The sequence below is a fragment of the Ostrea edulis genome, chromosome 10 (assembly GCF_947568905.1).
Source record: "Ostrea edulis chromosome 10, xbOstEdul1.1, whole genome shotgun sequence".
NCBI classification, from domain to species: Eukaryota; Metazoa; Mollusca; class Bivalvia; order Ostreida; family Ostreidae; genus Ostrea; species Ostrea edulis.
The window spans coordinates 26,254,337-26,272,788 of NC_079173.1; positions in this window are offsets into that span (position 1 = coordinate 26,254,337).

Genomic DNA, 18,452 nt, shown 5'->3' on the forward strand with positions numbered 1-18,452 from the left:
TCCCATTTCAATAGATTGTCGTATTTTGAATAAGCACCGAAGCTTACATATCTGTTACTTGGCGATTATCAGATATAGGGGGAACGGAAGACAGAACTTTCACCGCGCTATTACCTTATGCTATATAACTCTGTTACAAAAACAAAACTTTGAATCAAATTTACGAGGATTTATTCTCCGCGATTCGGAAATCGTCGCAAACAAAGTGGAAAATAGATACACGCGGAAAAATCCCTGATATACGGTAACTGAATCAAGTGTTCACTGTATGGTGTGGTATTGTAGTCATCAAGTAGACTTTGTCCCACATGTGTAAATGCATAGCAATGCAATGTAAAGCTTCTATGTGCTTTTGGAGTAAAAGGTATACAGAACCTTTCCAATTGACAAAAGTATAAATGTATAGTCTAAACAGAAGGTATATCCAGGATATTATCTGGAAATAAGCTAATGTTGTATGTGTATTTATGTGTAATGTAACGCCACTTTGTGCGTATACGTAATATACATGTATTACATTTTATGTACAGCTAAAAGGTGATGTTCATTTCTTAAATAGATACTGCTAATTTTTAGTTTTAATTTGTGGGGATATAATATCTACCTTGCTATGCTGCTTCCTTGCAATGACACAGTAACTGGGATTGCACCAGAGAATCACGCACTCCGTGTACATGTCTTATATTGTATTGTACGACTTCCACACAATCATTGCACGAACAAAAGTTGCTAATCGGACATTAAACGTACTGTAGTTTAAATTTGTTGTGCAAACAATTAATTTTACAAATATTGTAGTGTCATGGGACATTCAAAGGGCTTTTCAGAGCTCTCGAACGACTTTGGGAGATCGCACAAGGGCTATTATAAAAGTATACGATAATCTAAAAAATTTCATACGACCATCATACAAATTTCCCCTAACCTCTTTACAATAAGTCGTGTAAAAATAACACTGAAATATAAACAATATGCAATAACTTCTTGAGACGCCCTAAATCGTACAGAAAACAGCATACTAAATAATCACAAGACCACCGTTGCCAATGTAAACCGAGCTTTATAGAAGAGTTCTTCTCATTTTACAACAGGGGGCGATAACCGTCCAACATGCATTGAATTATTGATATCACACACGTTTTAATTATGTGTTTGTAAATGCTGAAAATTGTGCAACTACTAGTAATTGAGATGGATTAGCGGAACTATTTGCCCCAGTGATAGGAACAATGAAAATACATTGTGACATCGGAATAGAAAAACTGCACATGAAGAGCATAGTCATGGTTTTAATGGTTGAAGAACGTCCATGGAGTTAATATGGGTCAGTACGTTTCTACTTGCTACGATAATCATAGATTTGTTTCTTAAAGTTGACGAAAACGACGATGAAGTTTTCATTACTTTTTTGCACGGAAGACAGAAACATCACCAGGAGCGCGAACCTTGTTTAAATTGTCAAGTAATCCTGATGACTTACGAGTTTAACAAATTAAAACAAATAAAGTCTCTGAACCCATTAATCAGGACAGAATTGGAAATAAATTTTAAAAAGGAAAAGCGACGACAAAGAGTGCGTTTAAAGTAACAGAGTAAAAAGGTCTGATGTTTGATGGTTATAACGTACTCTGGTATTGCTTGAAATTTTGTCATGTTGTTGGATAAGGAATTCAGGTAATAAATGACATTATTAGAGGTAGTAAAAGTGTTTTAAAGACAATAAGAGAATTTATCTTCAATTACTCATCTAAATATTCATTAGTTTTAGTATTTAATTGCTAAATGATAATCTGATAAACTATGCTGCGTTTCTTGTAATCTACTTGCCTTATGTTTTTGACTGACTTTAGTATGACATCCGCAATTGGGGAGTCCTTAGAATAAGATTTTTTTAAATATCAATTTCTGATTAGATTAGCGTTTGTAATAGGATCTATTTGAAGGTTTACAATGATTTGTAAGATAACCAAAAGAAAAAGCGATATATCCCAGTGAACTCGAAATAAAGACACCACAGAGTCGTCCACTCCTGCGCCATACTTAGAAATTTTATTAAAAGTGGATATTAACGGCAAACCAACAACTCGATTTTACGACAGACGGGATGATTCCAACTTCTACATCGTCAACTTCCCATATTGATGTAGCAATATTTCATTAAAACCTGCATATGGTCATTATATATCTCGACTGATTCAATACACAAGAGCTTGTTCTGTGTATGGTTATTGTTTGAATAAGTTGTGTCAAATGATATCTGACATGTTTCATATCGATTATAGGCCGTTCTTGGTACACTGATTTTGATTACGGATAACATCGTTTACCTGATCAAGATATAGGGCTCACGGTGGATGTGACCGGTCAACAGGGGATGCTTACTACTTCAAAGCTCCGGGTCCCACATCCGGTATATCCAGGGGTCTGTGTTTGCCCAACTCTCTATTTTGTATTGTGTGTATGAGTTGTAAGATTGATCACTTTTCGTTATATTCACCTTTCATTAATATGCAATGCTCGATATATCAGCTCTTTGATGATGGAGGTTCATTCACTATTCTTTCATTATGCTAGATATAACGATTAGGGTGTAAAAAAGTGAAGATACAAACAGTGACCAATTTCAATCTAAACAATGAAAATATGTGATGTAAAATATAGCATAAATTCTTATTTTTTTTTCAAATTTGGTATTAGTTTATTTAAATTGGTTGTTATGCATTATCATCAATGTTCGTATTATTATCACACCCGCCGTGAGCTCTATATCCTCAGGAACGGCCTAACAATCGGTATGATTGAAGTCGTACAGCATTTCACCCAATAATAGAATTGTAGTAACCACTAATTATGTTAAATCCAGTGACGATAAATTTTGCATTAACGGATGCATTTGTGTTTGCTTATGCAAAAACTGAGATCATTAATGATGGGCAATAATTACCATAAATCATTAACAAATGAAAAACCTTTTTCTCATTAGAGGAAAGACGAATAATCCATTAATGATGAAAATTGAAATTAGAAAATATGTACAGTGTCGTCCACTAATGATAAAAAATAATAAACTTTCATAATTAATAAATGACGCACCTATCCTCTAATGCTATTTTTGCCAATGGAGAACGATAAAGAACCAATAGTTTATTGTGCGTAAATATTAATTATGTTAATGCTCAAAGGCTTGAAGGGCTTGAGAGTCGACACGCACTTCATTGTTCACTGGAATAAGTAATATTGAAGGCGCGAGATAGCAGTAATCAAGGATGACGAACATTCTGTTTCTAGAGAAATTCTTTATAATATGTCATCCCGAAAAATCTTCATTGAATAAACGTTCAGAACTTGTCAGCACTGCTGTCATTGCCATAAATTTCTATTTACTCAATCCTGTGGGTAATCATGCTTGGCAACTATCCAGTATGTTTCTGTGTAACATATATTCAACCATGCGTATGTTTTTCATTAGATGTCATTTTTCTCCCGAAGAGTGAAGGGAAACCATCCCCTTACGAAACAGCCTATAGAGAAATAAATGTTATGTGATTGAACTCCATCTGATCATCAATTTATGTATCTCCGTGAGGCCACGTCGAGCACTATAGAAGATAATATCGGAGATTTATCACACACACACACACACACACACACACACACACACACACACACACACACACACATACATATATATATATATATATATATATACATGTAAAACTTTGATCCCTATTATGGCCCCAACTACTCCTGCGGGGCAATTTTTATTGAATCTGGACTATGTCAGGAAGCTTTCATTTGAATGTAAACTGTTCTAAGCCAGTGATTTTTCAGATTTTTTAAATGATTTTCCCCATATATTTGTATGTAAAAGTTTGATCCCCCTATCGTCGCCTCATTTTATACCCGGGAGCCATGATTTTGATAAAATTAAATCTGCACTATGTCAGGAAGGTTTCTCGTAAATTTCAACTTTACTGGACCAGTAGTTTTTTACAAGATTTTTAAAGATTTCCCCTATGTAAAACGTTGATTTCTTAATGTGGTCCATCCTATCCTCGAGGGCCATAATTTTAACTTCAATCTGCACTATGTCAGAAAGCTTTCATGTCAATTTCCATTTTTTTTGGCCAAGTAGTATTTGAGAAAATTTCAAACAATTTTCCCTATATATTTCTATGGAAAGGTTTGATCCCCCCTTGTGGCCCCGTCCTCGCTCCAGGGCCATGATTTTTACAAATTTGAATCTGCACTGTGTTAGGAAACTTTCATGTAAATATCAGTTGTTCTGGGTCAGTGGTTCTTGAGAAGAAGATTTTAAATGATTGTACCTATATATTTGTACAGTATATGTAAAACTTTGATCCCCTATTGTGGCCCCATCCAACTCCAGGTTGCATGCTTTTAACAAATTTGAATCTGCATTATTTCAGGAGGCGTTCACGTAAATATCAGTTTGTCTAGCTCAGTGGTTCTTGAAAAGGTTTTTAAAGATTTTTGCTACATATTTGTATGTAAAACTTTGATCCCTATTGTGGACCCATCCAACTCCATGGGCCATAATTTTATGATGTTTTAACTTCCGGTAAGTATCGCATTTTTGAAACTATACAAGAAACCTTAATGTATCATGCCAATTTCGTTTCAAGAGTTTTGAAATTTGAAGTTTTCTTTCTTCACTTCCGGTGAGAATCATATGCATATGTCACATCTGTCAACATCTATCATCTCTGAAAGTTTCAAAATGAAATATTTGAACGTTTATGGGAAAACACCTCGACAAAATCTCTTTTTGAAATCGAAAATCGGACATATATCACGTACGGAAGTCAATTTAAAAAAAATTACGTTAATCTAGAAATAGATAATGCCAATACTACATGTGAAAATCAAATACAACACTTGATTTATTAGCGAGATTTATGGGGACAATGAAAGACCAATTTTCCAAAAAATGTCTCCATAAACCGGAGGTTACTATTTTAAACAGTAAGTATTTCTCCGGCAAGTATCACATTTTTTGAAACTATGAAAGAGCCCTAATCAAACCATGCAAGTTTCGTTTCAGACACATACTTTTAAAACAAATTCGACGTTTTCTTTGTTCACTTCCGGGGAAAAAAATCGACGTTTTCTTTGTTCACTTCCAGTGACGAGCGGAAGTGACGGCCGAAAAAAATTATATGCGTAAATCACATTTAGAGGTCGAGATATATCATCTCTGAAAGTTTCAAGACTCATTCTTAAACCGTTTATGAGAAAAACGCTTGAACAAAACGACCTTTTAAAAACGGTAGATCGGACGTAATTAACGACCAGAAGTAAATATTGAAAAAAAGAAAATGAATCTAGTTCATTTCGTTGTGCATCTTTCCTGAAAGTTTGATGAAAATCTGTCAAGTCATGTCCGAGAAATCACGTGCACAAAATCGGGAAGAAAAAGAACAATGATAATAATATTAATAACAAAAAAGAGGACAAGAAACATAAAAATAAGAAAAGGGTCTTCAATTGGAAACGGAAGACCTTAATAAGAAACAAAGTAAAAACAATATGTTCCCAAACTTTGTTTGGGGAACATAATAATGATAATAATAAGAAACAGAGTAAAACAATATGTTCCCAAACTTTGTTGGGAAACACAATAATAATAAGAACAAGAAGAAGAAGAAGAAGAAGAAGAAGAAACAGAGTAAAAACAATATGTTCCCAAACTTTCTTTGGGGAATTTAATCGAGGAAAAAGATGCACAGTCTGGAATACATTGTATACAAAATTGTTTTAAAATGTGGCCCACCAAAGCATTACAAAATAGACAGTTGGGCAAACACGGACCCTGGACAAATCAGAGGTGGAATCGGTTGCCTAGGAGGAGTAAGCATCGTACTCTGAAGTTGATTTTAAAAAGATGTTGGATTTTCTCACTGATAATATATCTCCGTAGTTTTTGATGACCAGGTCTTCCAACAGTCTGTTAGAATTCAAATGGACACGAATTGTGCTCCTTTGTTAGCTGACCTGGTTTATATTCTCATGAGGTAGAGTCTATTCAAAGGATTCTACATGTCAAATACCATCTTTCCTGACCTTCCAATCGACATTTCGATATATTGTGAAGTCGAAATAAAAGACAGCATATGACCTTCTACTTCTGTATCGTACTTAGAAATTTTATTGAACATACATTTTAAAAGGAAACTAAGCACTCGACCTGATGACAAACACGATGATTTCAGCTTCTCCATCGTAAACCTTGATTTATATCTATTTAGCAGTATTCAATTATCACTTTTATTAGGTATTTATGTCCCTGAATTGTTATGTATGGAAAGCCGTAGGGTACCCCCACATTATTATTATTTTTCCCTATATAAAATACCAAAATTATAATCTCTTCCAAAAATAAATATTTTCCCCTATTTGCCGATATTATTATTATAACGCAGCGATAATGACAATCTGTCCCGATTCTCAGACACCAAATTATAATTTCATTCCCAAAAGAAAAATATTCTTCAATTTATGACATTATTATAATTATAAATACTGCCGCAATAATTATAAAAACTGACCCGATTTAAAGTCACACATTATCTTTATAAATATAATCTTTCCACCACAATAATAATTACTGAACATCGCCAACAATAATTATATTATTTGAAGCGTGAAGGCAGATATTGTTTGAAGCGTGACGAAAAGAAGCACCCCATTGAGAGAGATTAGCACGTGACGCAAGTGGCACGTATGATTACAGTACTTTATTGTCTGACAGACGTTATTCAACTTATTGACTCATGGATAGAGGTAAGGCTACAATAACATACAAGTGTGATTATGTGCAACGGTCAGGTACCTCATCATCTGTTAGGAGCTCAGATTAGGGTCATATGGTCAGGTACAGGTATTCATCATTAAGACATTATCAGTGGGTTTTAATGAATTCATTCTAAATTCCCTGTTACAACTGATGTCACCAGCATCTTCCTCTTGAAAGAGTGTTCAAGCCATTGTAGCCCCATCATTTATTTGTAGCTTGAAAATGCTCCGATAGATAAATATGTTTGAATCACTACATGTACATGTATATTAATTTATGACCCTATCACTGATAGAAGTATAAGTGACACAACTTAGTCGCTAGTAGTAGTAGCCTGTTGTCTTCAAAATAAGATAAGGCAAGCTAGGGTATTCAGACTGTCGCAGTCATCCAGTTGCTTTCGGTGGGGTCGAAGAATGGGGGGGGGGGGGTGCCAAACATCTCGGTACAATTGTCTCTCTGTAGATCTATATAGTATATTATGCCAAACATCTCGGTACAATTGTCTCTCTGTAGATCTATATAGCATATTATGGAGACACAATAATGATATTTTAGAATGTAATTAAATTGTACAGTCCCAGGTACATAGTATTGGGGGATGGGACCCTCCTATTATTTTTTTTAACATAAAGTTTAACTGTTACATTACTATGAAAATGTTCATGGACCCCCCCTACCCCTGGAAGTGAATTGAAATGCAGTGATGTTAAATGGAAGGAAAATAACTTTTGTTCACCAAATAATACCACTATCCCCCCCCCCCCCCTTTGGTCTGTAATGTTCTATGGTGATAAATGTTTAGGAAAGTTAAATTCAATTGTAGATATACTGTAGAATTCATTTGTTGTATGTAACTGATATTGCTCTCTCCTATTCGTAGTGACTTGATCACATTATACAATTATTGACTTTTAATGAGGTCTACTCTTAACTATATGGAACTAGTCGGGTATTGGTTGACCAAGACAGAGTAGACTGAATTCAAAAGTCAATAAACATTTTATTGAATAATCAGAAATTTTAGAACATTTTTGACACTATAGACTATATAGTTCCTGCCTCCAGCAAATATAAACACAAAAGAAGATGTGTTATGTAAAATAAAAACCCACCATAATTACTGGGTATATGTAAACAGTTTCTGAATCAAAACTGTTTTTAAAAAGTGGAAAAGTATTATAACAATAAATATGCCATCAATAAGTAATAAAGGTGTTTTGTCTCTTTGATACTTGGCGTCTGCCATTGTGTATCTTCACAACGACACATCCGTTAAAATGTGCAATTTGATTGGTTGATAAAATTGTAAGCAAATCTACAGTTTCTTAAGAGGGGAACCCGAATAAACCTCCTGGAACTTCATTTGAGGTGAACTCACTCTGAGTTACACCCATTTGGAAAGAGAGTCTGGACCAATCAGAGAACTTCAGTTCTTGATAATTTGATAAAGTATCATATTAATCTTTAACCTCATGTTACACCAATGGCAAAAAATTGCTTCAGTTTCAATTAACAATAATTACTAAATATTAATGTCGCCACTTTATTAGGCAGGCGGTCTGGGGGCTGCCTTGAGGCCTCCAGGGGGTCCAAAGCAAAGCCCTGATGGGGGCCCAGAGGGCAAAGCCCCCGGAAGCTCCTGGATTTTTACAGATTTTATAGGGCTTGAAATACATCTCCTATTTAAGTCATTTGTACTATTTTCTATTTTTAATAAGGTGAAATAAGTATCAGTTTTATCGTTTAGTATACTTTTCTAAACAAGATGCCACAATTTACCTTTAATTTGAAAATTTATGGGGGGGGGGGGCTGCTTAAGTGTTTAAATGGGATGTTTAAATGGAGGGTCACCCATCCTTCAAAGGGGAGATAATCAAGAAAAGGCAAAAATAGGTGGGGTCATTTAAAAATCTTTATCTTGAGAACCACTGGCTAGACAAGTTGAAATGTTCATGAAAGCTTGACGAACGACATAGTGTAGATTCAAGTTTAGTCAAATTGTGGCCCATGAAGTAGGTTTATGCATTCAGAAAGGAATATCTTTTAAAAAGGTTCTTTTCCAGAATAGCAAGGTCATGTTTGTCATATTGATATTGAGGCATACCCATGATACTGTAAACCAACTTTTATTCGCATGTGAGAAATTTTCGTGAAGTTTGCGAGAACTTTATCATTAATGTAATTTGTATTTGTTTAAGATTATCTTGGTCGCGAATATTGGTCACCGAGAACCAGTTGTAAATTGCTAAATTGTCAACTAATCGTCATGAATAGAAGGTGCTATACAGTATGTGAATTGAAGTTAGGTTATGTCATGACCCTTAGGTTGGGATTACAATGAAAGGTGATGAACGAACAGTGATAAATCTCATAACTCATATAAGTAATACAAATTAGAAAGTTGGGCAAACACGGACCCCTGATACTAAATTGGTTGTCGTCCGCTGTCATGCGTTAACAATTGAACATTTTTAACTTCTTCTTGATAACTACCAGTCCAATTCTTTTCAAATTTAGTATGAAGCATCTTTGGGACAAGGGGGACATAAATTGTAAAATTTAGGATTCCTGCACCCCTAGGACCTTAGAGGTGGGGCAAAAACTGTCCAAAATTGACCCATTTTCAAAAATCTTCTTCTCTAGAACCGCACGTTTAGGAAAAATTAATGCATTAAGATGTGCAGCAGGAAGTGTTTACCACAATTGTAAATTTCATGGTCCCTGGGGTAGGGGTTCTGACCCCAGGGTGGGGCCAAACTTAGAATATAGTGTTTATGTGCAAGTTTGCTGATACTGTAGAAAATCTAAATGCATTTATACTAAGGAATAGCAGAAAAAGATGTACAAAAAATGGTGAATTTCACAACCCAGGGTTTTGACTCTAGGATGGGTCCAAATTAGTATAATCTTTTAATGTTGATATACCTATTATGCCCCCCCCCCTTCAAAGAAGAGGGGTATTTTGCTTTGCACCTGTCATTCGGTCGGTAGACCACATGTTGTCTGCTCAATATCTTGCGAACCATTCACTTGATCATAATGATATTTCATATGTGGGTTGGTTATGAGAAGAGGACCCATATTGTTTTTCAGGTCAAGGTCAATCTACTCTGGACATAGGAATAGACTGTCCGCTCAATATCTTGAGAACCCTTTCCTTGACAGACATCAAACTTGGTACACTGGTACATCCTAAGGAGTAGATGACCCCTTTTGATTTTGAGGTCAAAGGTCAAACTGGACATAGGAATACACTGACCACTTAATGTCTAGAGAACCCTTTGCTTGACAGACATCAAACTTGGTACGCTGGTATATCTTCAGAAGAAGATGACCCCTATTGATTTTGAGGTCACATGGTCAATCCACTCTTGACATAGGAAGATATTGTCCGCTCAATATTTTGCATTGATGATACTACTATCAATTAAATAATGTGTGTGTATAACTCTTTTCAATTTTGCACCCTGGTGGCATATGTGTTTTACAAACATCTCTTGTATTATGTGAAGCCTTTCATCAATGTATGCACTTATGAGGGCATTGAAGTTGTAAGAACATATCTTGTTTTATACTTTTGCTGAATGTTAAAATTTAGATTAGATTTCAGAACAGGAAATTATTTCTAGATTCCATAGCCCTTGGGAGTAGTGATAATTTTTCACTAGTACTCAGGTGACCGATAAAGTTAGGCCTGTGGGCCTCTTGTTCAATTTATATACTGGGTATGTTGAATATGTCTAGATATTCATTGTGCAATTATAATAGATTTTTTTTTCGATTTTAGGTGCTTCACAATACTTCTATGCAGTTCAACAAAATACAGCGCCTCATTTACAGAGACTCATATTTAAACAATTTCCAAGATATTGATGAAGATTTTACATGTGTGGCAACATCTATTTTGCATCAGCATGATCTGCCTTTGCCTGACACCTTAAGAGACTGGACCTCTGCTCATCATCGCTACATATATCTGAGGGAGTGCATGATGCATTTGATGATTCTTTAACATCATGAGATGTTGTAGAATATACATTTGTTTTCATGACTTTGTATACTTGCTTTAATTGCCAGCTGATTTCTGTTCCATAGTTTTATGTATTTAACTAATCAGATACATTTTCATGTATTCACATTTTCTGGGGGGGGGGGTGTTTTTTTATTCTTGAAATATTTTAAATGTGGAGCTTTACAGAATTTCATTTGGTATGAATGCTAAAGGCTATTCATGAACAGAATTTGTTCTTTGAACTCTCCCATCCCACTCCACCATCCCCTACAAAAACACCCATGAATTTTGTCCAAGCCATACCTTTGTACTGTTAAACTTGCTAACGACAGGAGAAGTTTACAGAATTTTTTTTTTATTTACTATGCATTTATATATTCAAAATGTTTAGCACCTTCTGATATGTATTATTAATGTCAGATATGTATGATTGTGTAATAAATTATATACATGCATTTATTGAATTGTCGTTGATACTTAAAGTGTTTGTGCTTTAATAGACTATGGTTGCAAAAGCAAAGGTTCTGATCTAAAATAGTCATGTTGGTTGCTATAATGTAAATTACAGTATGCATCCACATACTTGTATATATATGTTTTAGACACTATGCCATGTGACATTGTTTAAATATTTTAGGGTTAATGTGATTAAGACAATATAACTCTTTGAACTATGATTGGTGTTGATTTCTCCTAAAACCCTCATTATAACAATTATTTAAAAGTATTTTGGAATTGATTCTCAGTTCAATGAAATATCTTTCTTGTGTATGTACTACCGGTACGTATCAATGGAAAAAAAAATGTTTAACCTTCTTATATGGATGGTTTTCTGGTAGTCATTCTTTGTTAAGAAACACTGGACCACTTGAATATGGTAGATGCTTTAACATGTTTTGCTTTTTATTATATTTCATGAATTGAGATAAGGTCCATTTCCCTTTTGGGGGTGGCATGGAACCTGAAATGAACAAACTTAAAAGTTCTTTACTCAAAGATACTTTCTACTAAGTTTCATTGAAATGAAAAATTGAAAGAGGACTTGCAACAATGACATTCTGATCAGACAAGCTTATTGAGGTCTTTGGCTCAGTTGTATGGAGTGCCAAATCAATATAAACTCAAATAATTTAAGGCATCTTTAATCATTTTGAAGATACTATCAATTCATTTGAAGCATGCAACAAGTCAATGATCTCTTCAAATAATTTTAACATTTTCATTTCAGAATTTTTGCATATTTTAATTGAATTGGTGATAGCAGTAATTATTCTGTTGAATTGATGTGCTTCAAATGAATTGATGATATCAACAACTGAATTGGTGCAAGCTACAATTCAATTGTAGAGAGCAATAATTCATTTAATGTGCACTGTAATTGATGTATTGCTCTCTACAATTGGATTAAATATAACATTAATTGACTGCAGATATATGCAATAATTCTGTTAGAGAGAGCAACTAATCATCAATCCAACATTTCTATAATTGAATTAATGCTCTTATTGAATTGTAGCTCTCTTCTGTGCATTAATTCTTATACAAAAACAGATTAAAATAATTAGATATATTTATACTGAGCTCCAAATTTGAATGTGAGCAGTATCTCCACCACATTGATATACACATCAATTAGATTAATGAAAAGGAATAACTGAATCGTGCACAAATTTATTGCATGACAATCATGGCAAATATAAGCCAGAGTTCTTAAAGCTTTCTCCTTGTAATCCTAAGGATATGTACAATATTTTGAAATTGAAAATTTTCAAATTTACTTCATTTTAATGTCATAAATGCAGTTTTAGTAGAAATCTGGAGACTCGAACGCACAACCAGTCAGTTTGCTAACCTACTGAGCTACTTGGCTAGGTGGTTAAATAAAACAGGAATAGATAACTGTTGCTGATACTGATTTTTTCATCCATGTTTTAAAAGGAAATCAGTCATTATGACGATGTAAGGTACCTCCTTAATTATACATTGTATGCACCCTTAGATGGTTGTGTGAATAGCTGGGAAACAATTAACTGCATGACGTATGTGTACTTAGTACCACCTTTGTGAATTATCTAAGCAGAAGGGTGGTCATGTATACAAAATGATGTGGGATTTAGCGGTGGAGGTGCTACTTAGTACTGACACGCCCACTCCCCGGATAGGGTTGTTCCTGTACCAGAAATGGACACCTCATGTGATGACACCCTATTCAGTACATTAAGAAATCAACATAAAACACAGATTAAAGAGATCCATGAAAGGTGAAGATAACGAACAGTGATCAATCTCGTAACTCCTATAAGCAATACAAAATAGAAAGTTGGGCAAACACGGACCCCTGGATATACCAGAGGTGGGACCAGGTGCCTAGAAGGAGTAAGTATCCCCTGTCGACCTGTCGCACCCGCCGTGAGCCCTATATCATTTTGCGTAATTAAGCCCTAGGGTGACCTGTGTTACGAAAAAAAAAACTGCCTGTGCAGCTGGCCAATGTGTTTGATAAAATTCCCTTTCTATCTATCATGTCACAAAGACATAAAATGTTATACTCCGGTTCCAACAAAGATTTATTCATTGAATCATTCACATTTATCATCCTCCAAAATAAACACATAGATCTACCAGGATACCTTTTCGACAAACAATCATTTCCATAATAAAGTCAAAGTGAAACTATGTCACGTGATTCCCCTCTCGACCAACCGCTTGCACAGTCACGCATGAAATAATATCTGCCTTCACTTTTCATATAATATCTGCCAATCTGAAGTCAGAGATTATTATTGTGAATCCGATTCAGACAAACGTTTTCTTTTTCAAGCGTCCAAATCTTTTCCACCAACAATAATAATCTTGTCTTTTTGGCTGGTCCAGAATTATTATTGTCAACTTACAGATTATATTTTGTAGCGTTCAAATAAAAAAAGATAATTATTGTTGGCGATGTTCAGTAATTATTATTGTAGTGGAAAGATTATATTTATAAAGATAATGTGTGACTTTAAGTTTTTATAATTATTGCGGCAGTATTTATAATTATGATAATGTCATAAATAAAGAATATTTTTCTTTTGGGGATGAAATTATAATTTGGTGTCTGAGATTCGGGACAGATTATTATTATCGCTGCGATATAATAATAATATCGGCAAATAGGGGGAAATTTTTATTTTTGGAAGAGATTATAATTTTGGTATTTTATATAGGGAAAAATAATAATAATGTGGGGGTACCCTACGGCTTTCCATAGTTATGCTTATGATATTTTTTTTAATCGAGGCAAGATACTGAAAAAAAGTTTATATTACAGGAGTCTCAACAGTCTCGATTAAAGTCAACATTTCGCAAATTATATGCTCGTTACAACGATCTAATTTAACAATACAACCTGTCGTTGAGTCAAAATATGTCTAATATGTTCCATAATAATTGTTAGGCCATTTTTTAAAAATTAACGTTGACTACGGATCACTCCGATTATAGGGCTCATGGTTGATGTGACCGGTCGACAGGAGATACTTAGTCGGTCAATAGGGAATGCTTACTCTTCTTAAACACCTGTTCCCATGTCTGGTTTACCCAGGGGTCCATGTTTCTCCAATTCTTAATTTTACATTGCTTATAATACATGCAGATAAAAGATTCAACACTGTTCAACATTGTTTATTATCTTCAATTCCTTTGCATACAAATAATTGTTCTGTATATATATACAGCTTCCTCAATGCATCAAAGATTCCATTTGGTAACGTTGTTATGTTATTGTTACCCAAGTTTCTGAATCAAAAATATTTCCTGATTAATCTTAATTGATCAAAGCTCCAATGATGAAATAGATAATTTTCTAAAATGATTCAATACGCAAATGCATGATATTTGCAGTAAACAAGTAGTTTAAATCTATCATGAATGGCTTGTCTATTTTCTAAAAATTATATTTTCCATTTGGTCGAGGCCTCTGCTGGTGGGCTGTTAGTCTCCGAGGGTCTCTACAGCCCAGTAGGTAAGTACTTCGTTACTAGCTTGAAAATACGGATGGATATTTAATTGCTGTTTTAAAATTTAGAAAATCATTTAAAAATTAAGGATTATCTCCCTCATGCATAGCTCTTATCCTTAGACAAATTTGACTCCACTTTTTTGACACGCTGTTTTTGGCTATAATAGCTCTAAAACGTCATTGTTATTTCGGATTTCAAACATTTCGGTTGATCATTACTGAAGAGACATTATTTGTCGGTGGGCGGTAAATCTAGTACTGCCGACTCCCGACTCCCGATGGTCCCGGATTGCGATGTTTTAAAGATAATATTAAAACCGGCCAACAGAATTACTTCATACTTCTCGGGAACAATCTTTATGTCCAAATTGATTCACATAATTAAAAAATCCCAATAACAATAAGTATTAATTCTTAAACTTGAAATGTCACCTACTCAAAAGCGGTAAATCTAGTACTGTGTTATAAATACAAAAACCGAAAACGGTCACTTTTCATTCAATGCATGATTTAAAAAGATACTTAAAAACATAATTTAAAAAAGAAAAAACGATGTTGAATAAATCTTTATGTTTTACTAGAAGTATTTCTTCTTTTTCACAGTTTTAATGATTCCAAAATATACATGTAGGCCTATATAGTGTACTGCCGACTCCCGACTCCCGACTCCCGATGGTCCTGGATTATTTATAGATAATATTAAAACCGGACAACAGAATAACTTCATTCTTCTCGGGAACAATCTTTATGTCCAAATTGATCCACACAATAAAAAAACCCAATGATATATAGATAAATTCTTAAACTTGAAGTGTTGCCTCTTCAAAAGTGGTCATTTATAACCAATTTTCCACTTCGGATGAAAGTGAAACCCTTTACATAGCAAATTAGTTTAATTACCATCTGATGCGAGGTAAACCGCATTGCCTATAAATTTTGAACAACAAATCCTAGGTGTAATAATTTTTGTTTGGGGGTGGGGGGGTGGGGGGGTGGGGGTGTTAATGGGGGCAAATCAATAAAAAAAAATGATATTTCGAAATTCCAAGGGATGTTCTATTATTTAAGAGAAAATCTATTATTTAAAAATATTATATATTTGTATCTAAAATCAAATGTTTTTATTATATTTTCTAAACTCGGGTTTGAATTTTCTTTCTTCCACAGCAAAACAATATCTAATAAGAATTTTGAAGGGCCAATTTTACATGTACATAAAGAAATTAATTTATCTTTTAGTTTTGTCAGCCAAGTTTAATAGTTCCAGAACAAGAAGTAGCGATAGTGACATTTTATATTTACCAAAAGTTCGAACTGAATATTATAAATGGTCTTTTAAGGTATCCTCCACAATTTTATGAAATCAGTTGCCTGAGTCTGTCAGAAGCTGTGGTTCTATTACATCTTTTAAATCAGCATATTTGCAGCATTATTACTCAAATAAGTGATATATAGATATGGTGTATATGTTGTTTTTTTGTTTTTTCCCCAGTGATATCGTGTGTATATTTTATGTATATGTTTTATATTATGTTATCTATTTTTCTATTCTCTCATTTATCTGTCTGTGAATATATGTTTTACACAGGACCACAATGTAAACTAGTCATTTGTATTAATTGTGCTATCCTGTCTAAATAAAAGAATTTATTATTATTATTATTATCTTGATTTTCTAATGATTAAAATTTACACATATTAAGGCTCAGAATTTGTTATATAACTGTTAATTAGATAAGCAAAACATTTTTATCGCAAAAAATAATTCTATTTAAGAATAAAAATAAAAGATACGGTATCTAATTCTTTTTTATAATAACAGAAAATATTCAAAATGTATATGATTTTGTTGATATATGATTTTTAACAATGTTTTGCTTATCTAATTAACAGTTATATAACAAATTCTGAGCCTTAATATGTGTAAATTTTAATCATTAGAAAATCAAGATAATAATAATAATAATAAATTCTTTTATTTAGACAGGATAGCACAATTAATACAAATGACTAGTTTACATTGTGGTCCTGTGTAAAACATATATTCACAGACAGATAAATGAGAGAATAGAAAAATAGATAACATAATATAAAACATATACATAAAATATACACACGATATCACTGGGGAAAAAACAAAAAAACAACAACATATACATCATATCTATATATCACTTATTTGAGTAATAATGCTGCAAATATGCTGATTTAAAAGATGTAATAGAACCACAGCTTCTGACAGACTCAGGCAACTGATTTCATAAAATTGTGGAGGATACCTTAAAAGACCATTTATAATATTCAGTTCGAACTTTTGGTAAATATAAAATGTCACTATCGCTACTTCTTGTTGTTCTGGAACTATTAAACTTGGCTGACAAAACTAAAAGATAAATTAATTTCTTTATGTACATGTAAAATTGGCCCTTCAAAATTCTTATTAGATATTGTTTTGCTGTGGAAGAAAGAAAATTCAAACCCGAGTTTAGAAAATATAATAAAAACATTTGATTTTAGATACAAATATATAATATTTTTAAATAATAGATTTTCTCTTAAATAATAGAACATCCCTTGGAATTTCGAAATATCATTTTTTTTTATTGATTTGCCCCCATTAACACCCCCACCCCCCCCCCCCCCCAAACAAAAATTATTACACCTAGGATTTGTTGTTCAAAATTTATAGGCAATGCGGTTTACCTCGCATCAGATGGTAATTAAACTAATTTGCTATGTAAAGGGTTTCACTTTCATCCGAAGTGGAAAATTGGTTATAAATGACCACTTTTGAAGAGGCAACACTTCAAGTTTAAGAATTTATCTATATATCATTGGGTTTTTTTATTGTGTGGATCAATTTGGACATAAAGATTGTTCCCGAGAAGAATGAAGTTATTCTGTTGTCCGGTTTTAATATTATCTATAAATAATCCAGGACCATCGGGAGTCGGGAGTCGGGAGTCGGCAGTACACTATATAGGCCTACATGTATATTTTGGAATCATTAAAACTGTGAAAAAGAAGAAATACTTCTAGTAAAACATAAAGATTTATTCAACATCGTTTTTTCTTTTTTAAATTATGTTTTTAAGTATCCTTTTAAATCATGCATTGAATGAAAAGTGACCGTTTTCGGTTTTTATATTTATAACACAGTACTAGATTTACCGCTTTTGAGTAGGTGACATTTCAAGTTTAAGAATTAATACTTATTGTTATTGGGTTTTTTTAATTGTGTGAATCAATTTGGACATAACGATTGTTCCCGAGAAGTATGAAGTAATTCTGTTGGCCGGTTTTAATATTATCTTTAAAACATCGCAATCCGGGACCATCGGGAGTCGGGAGTCGGCAGTACTAGATTTACCGTCCACCTTATTTGTCGAAATGCACACCTGGTGCATCAAAATTGGTGCCGTATAAGTTTTACATTATGACCCCTGGGTCGAGGCCTCTGCTGGTGGACTGTTAGTCCCCGAGGGTCTCTACAGCCCAGTAGCTAAGTACTTCGTTACTAGCTTAAAAAATACGGATGTATATTTAATTGGTACCGTATAAGTTTTACATTGATCAGAAATTGTCCAGTCAACTCGATCTAAAAGCCTCACATAATTTTT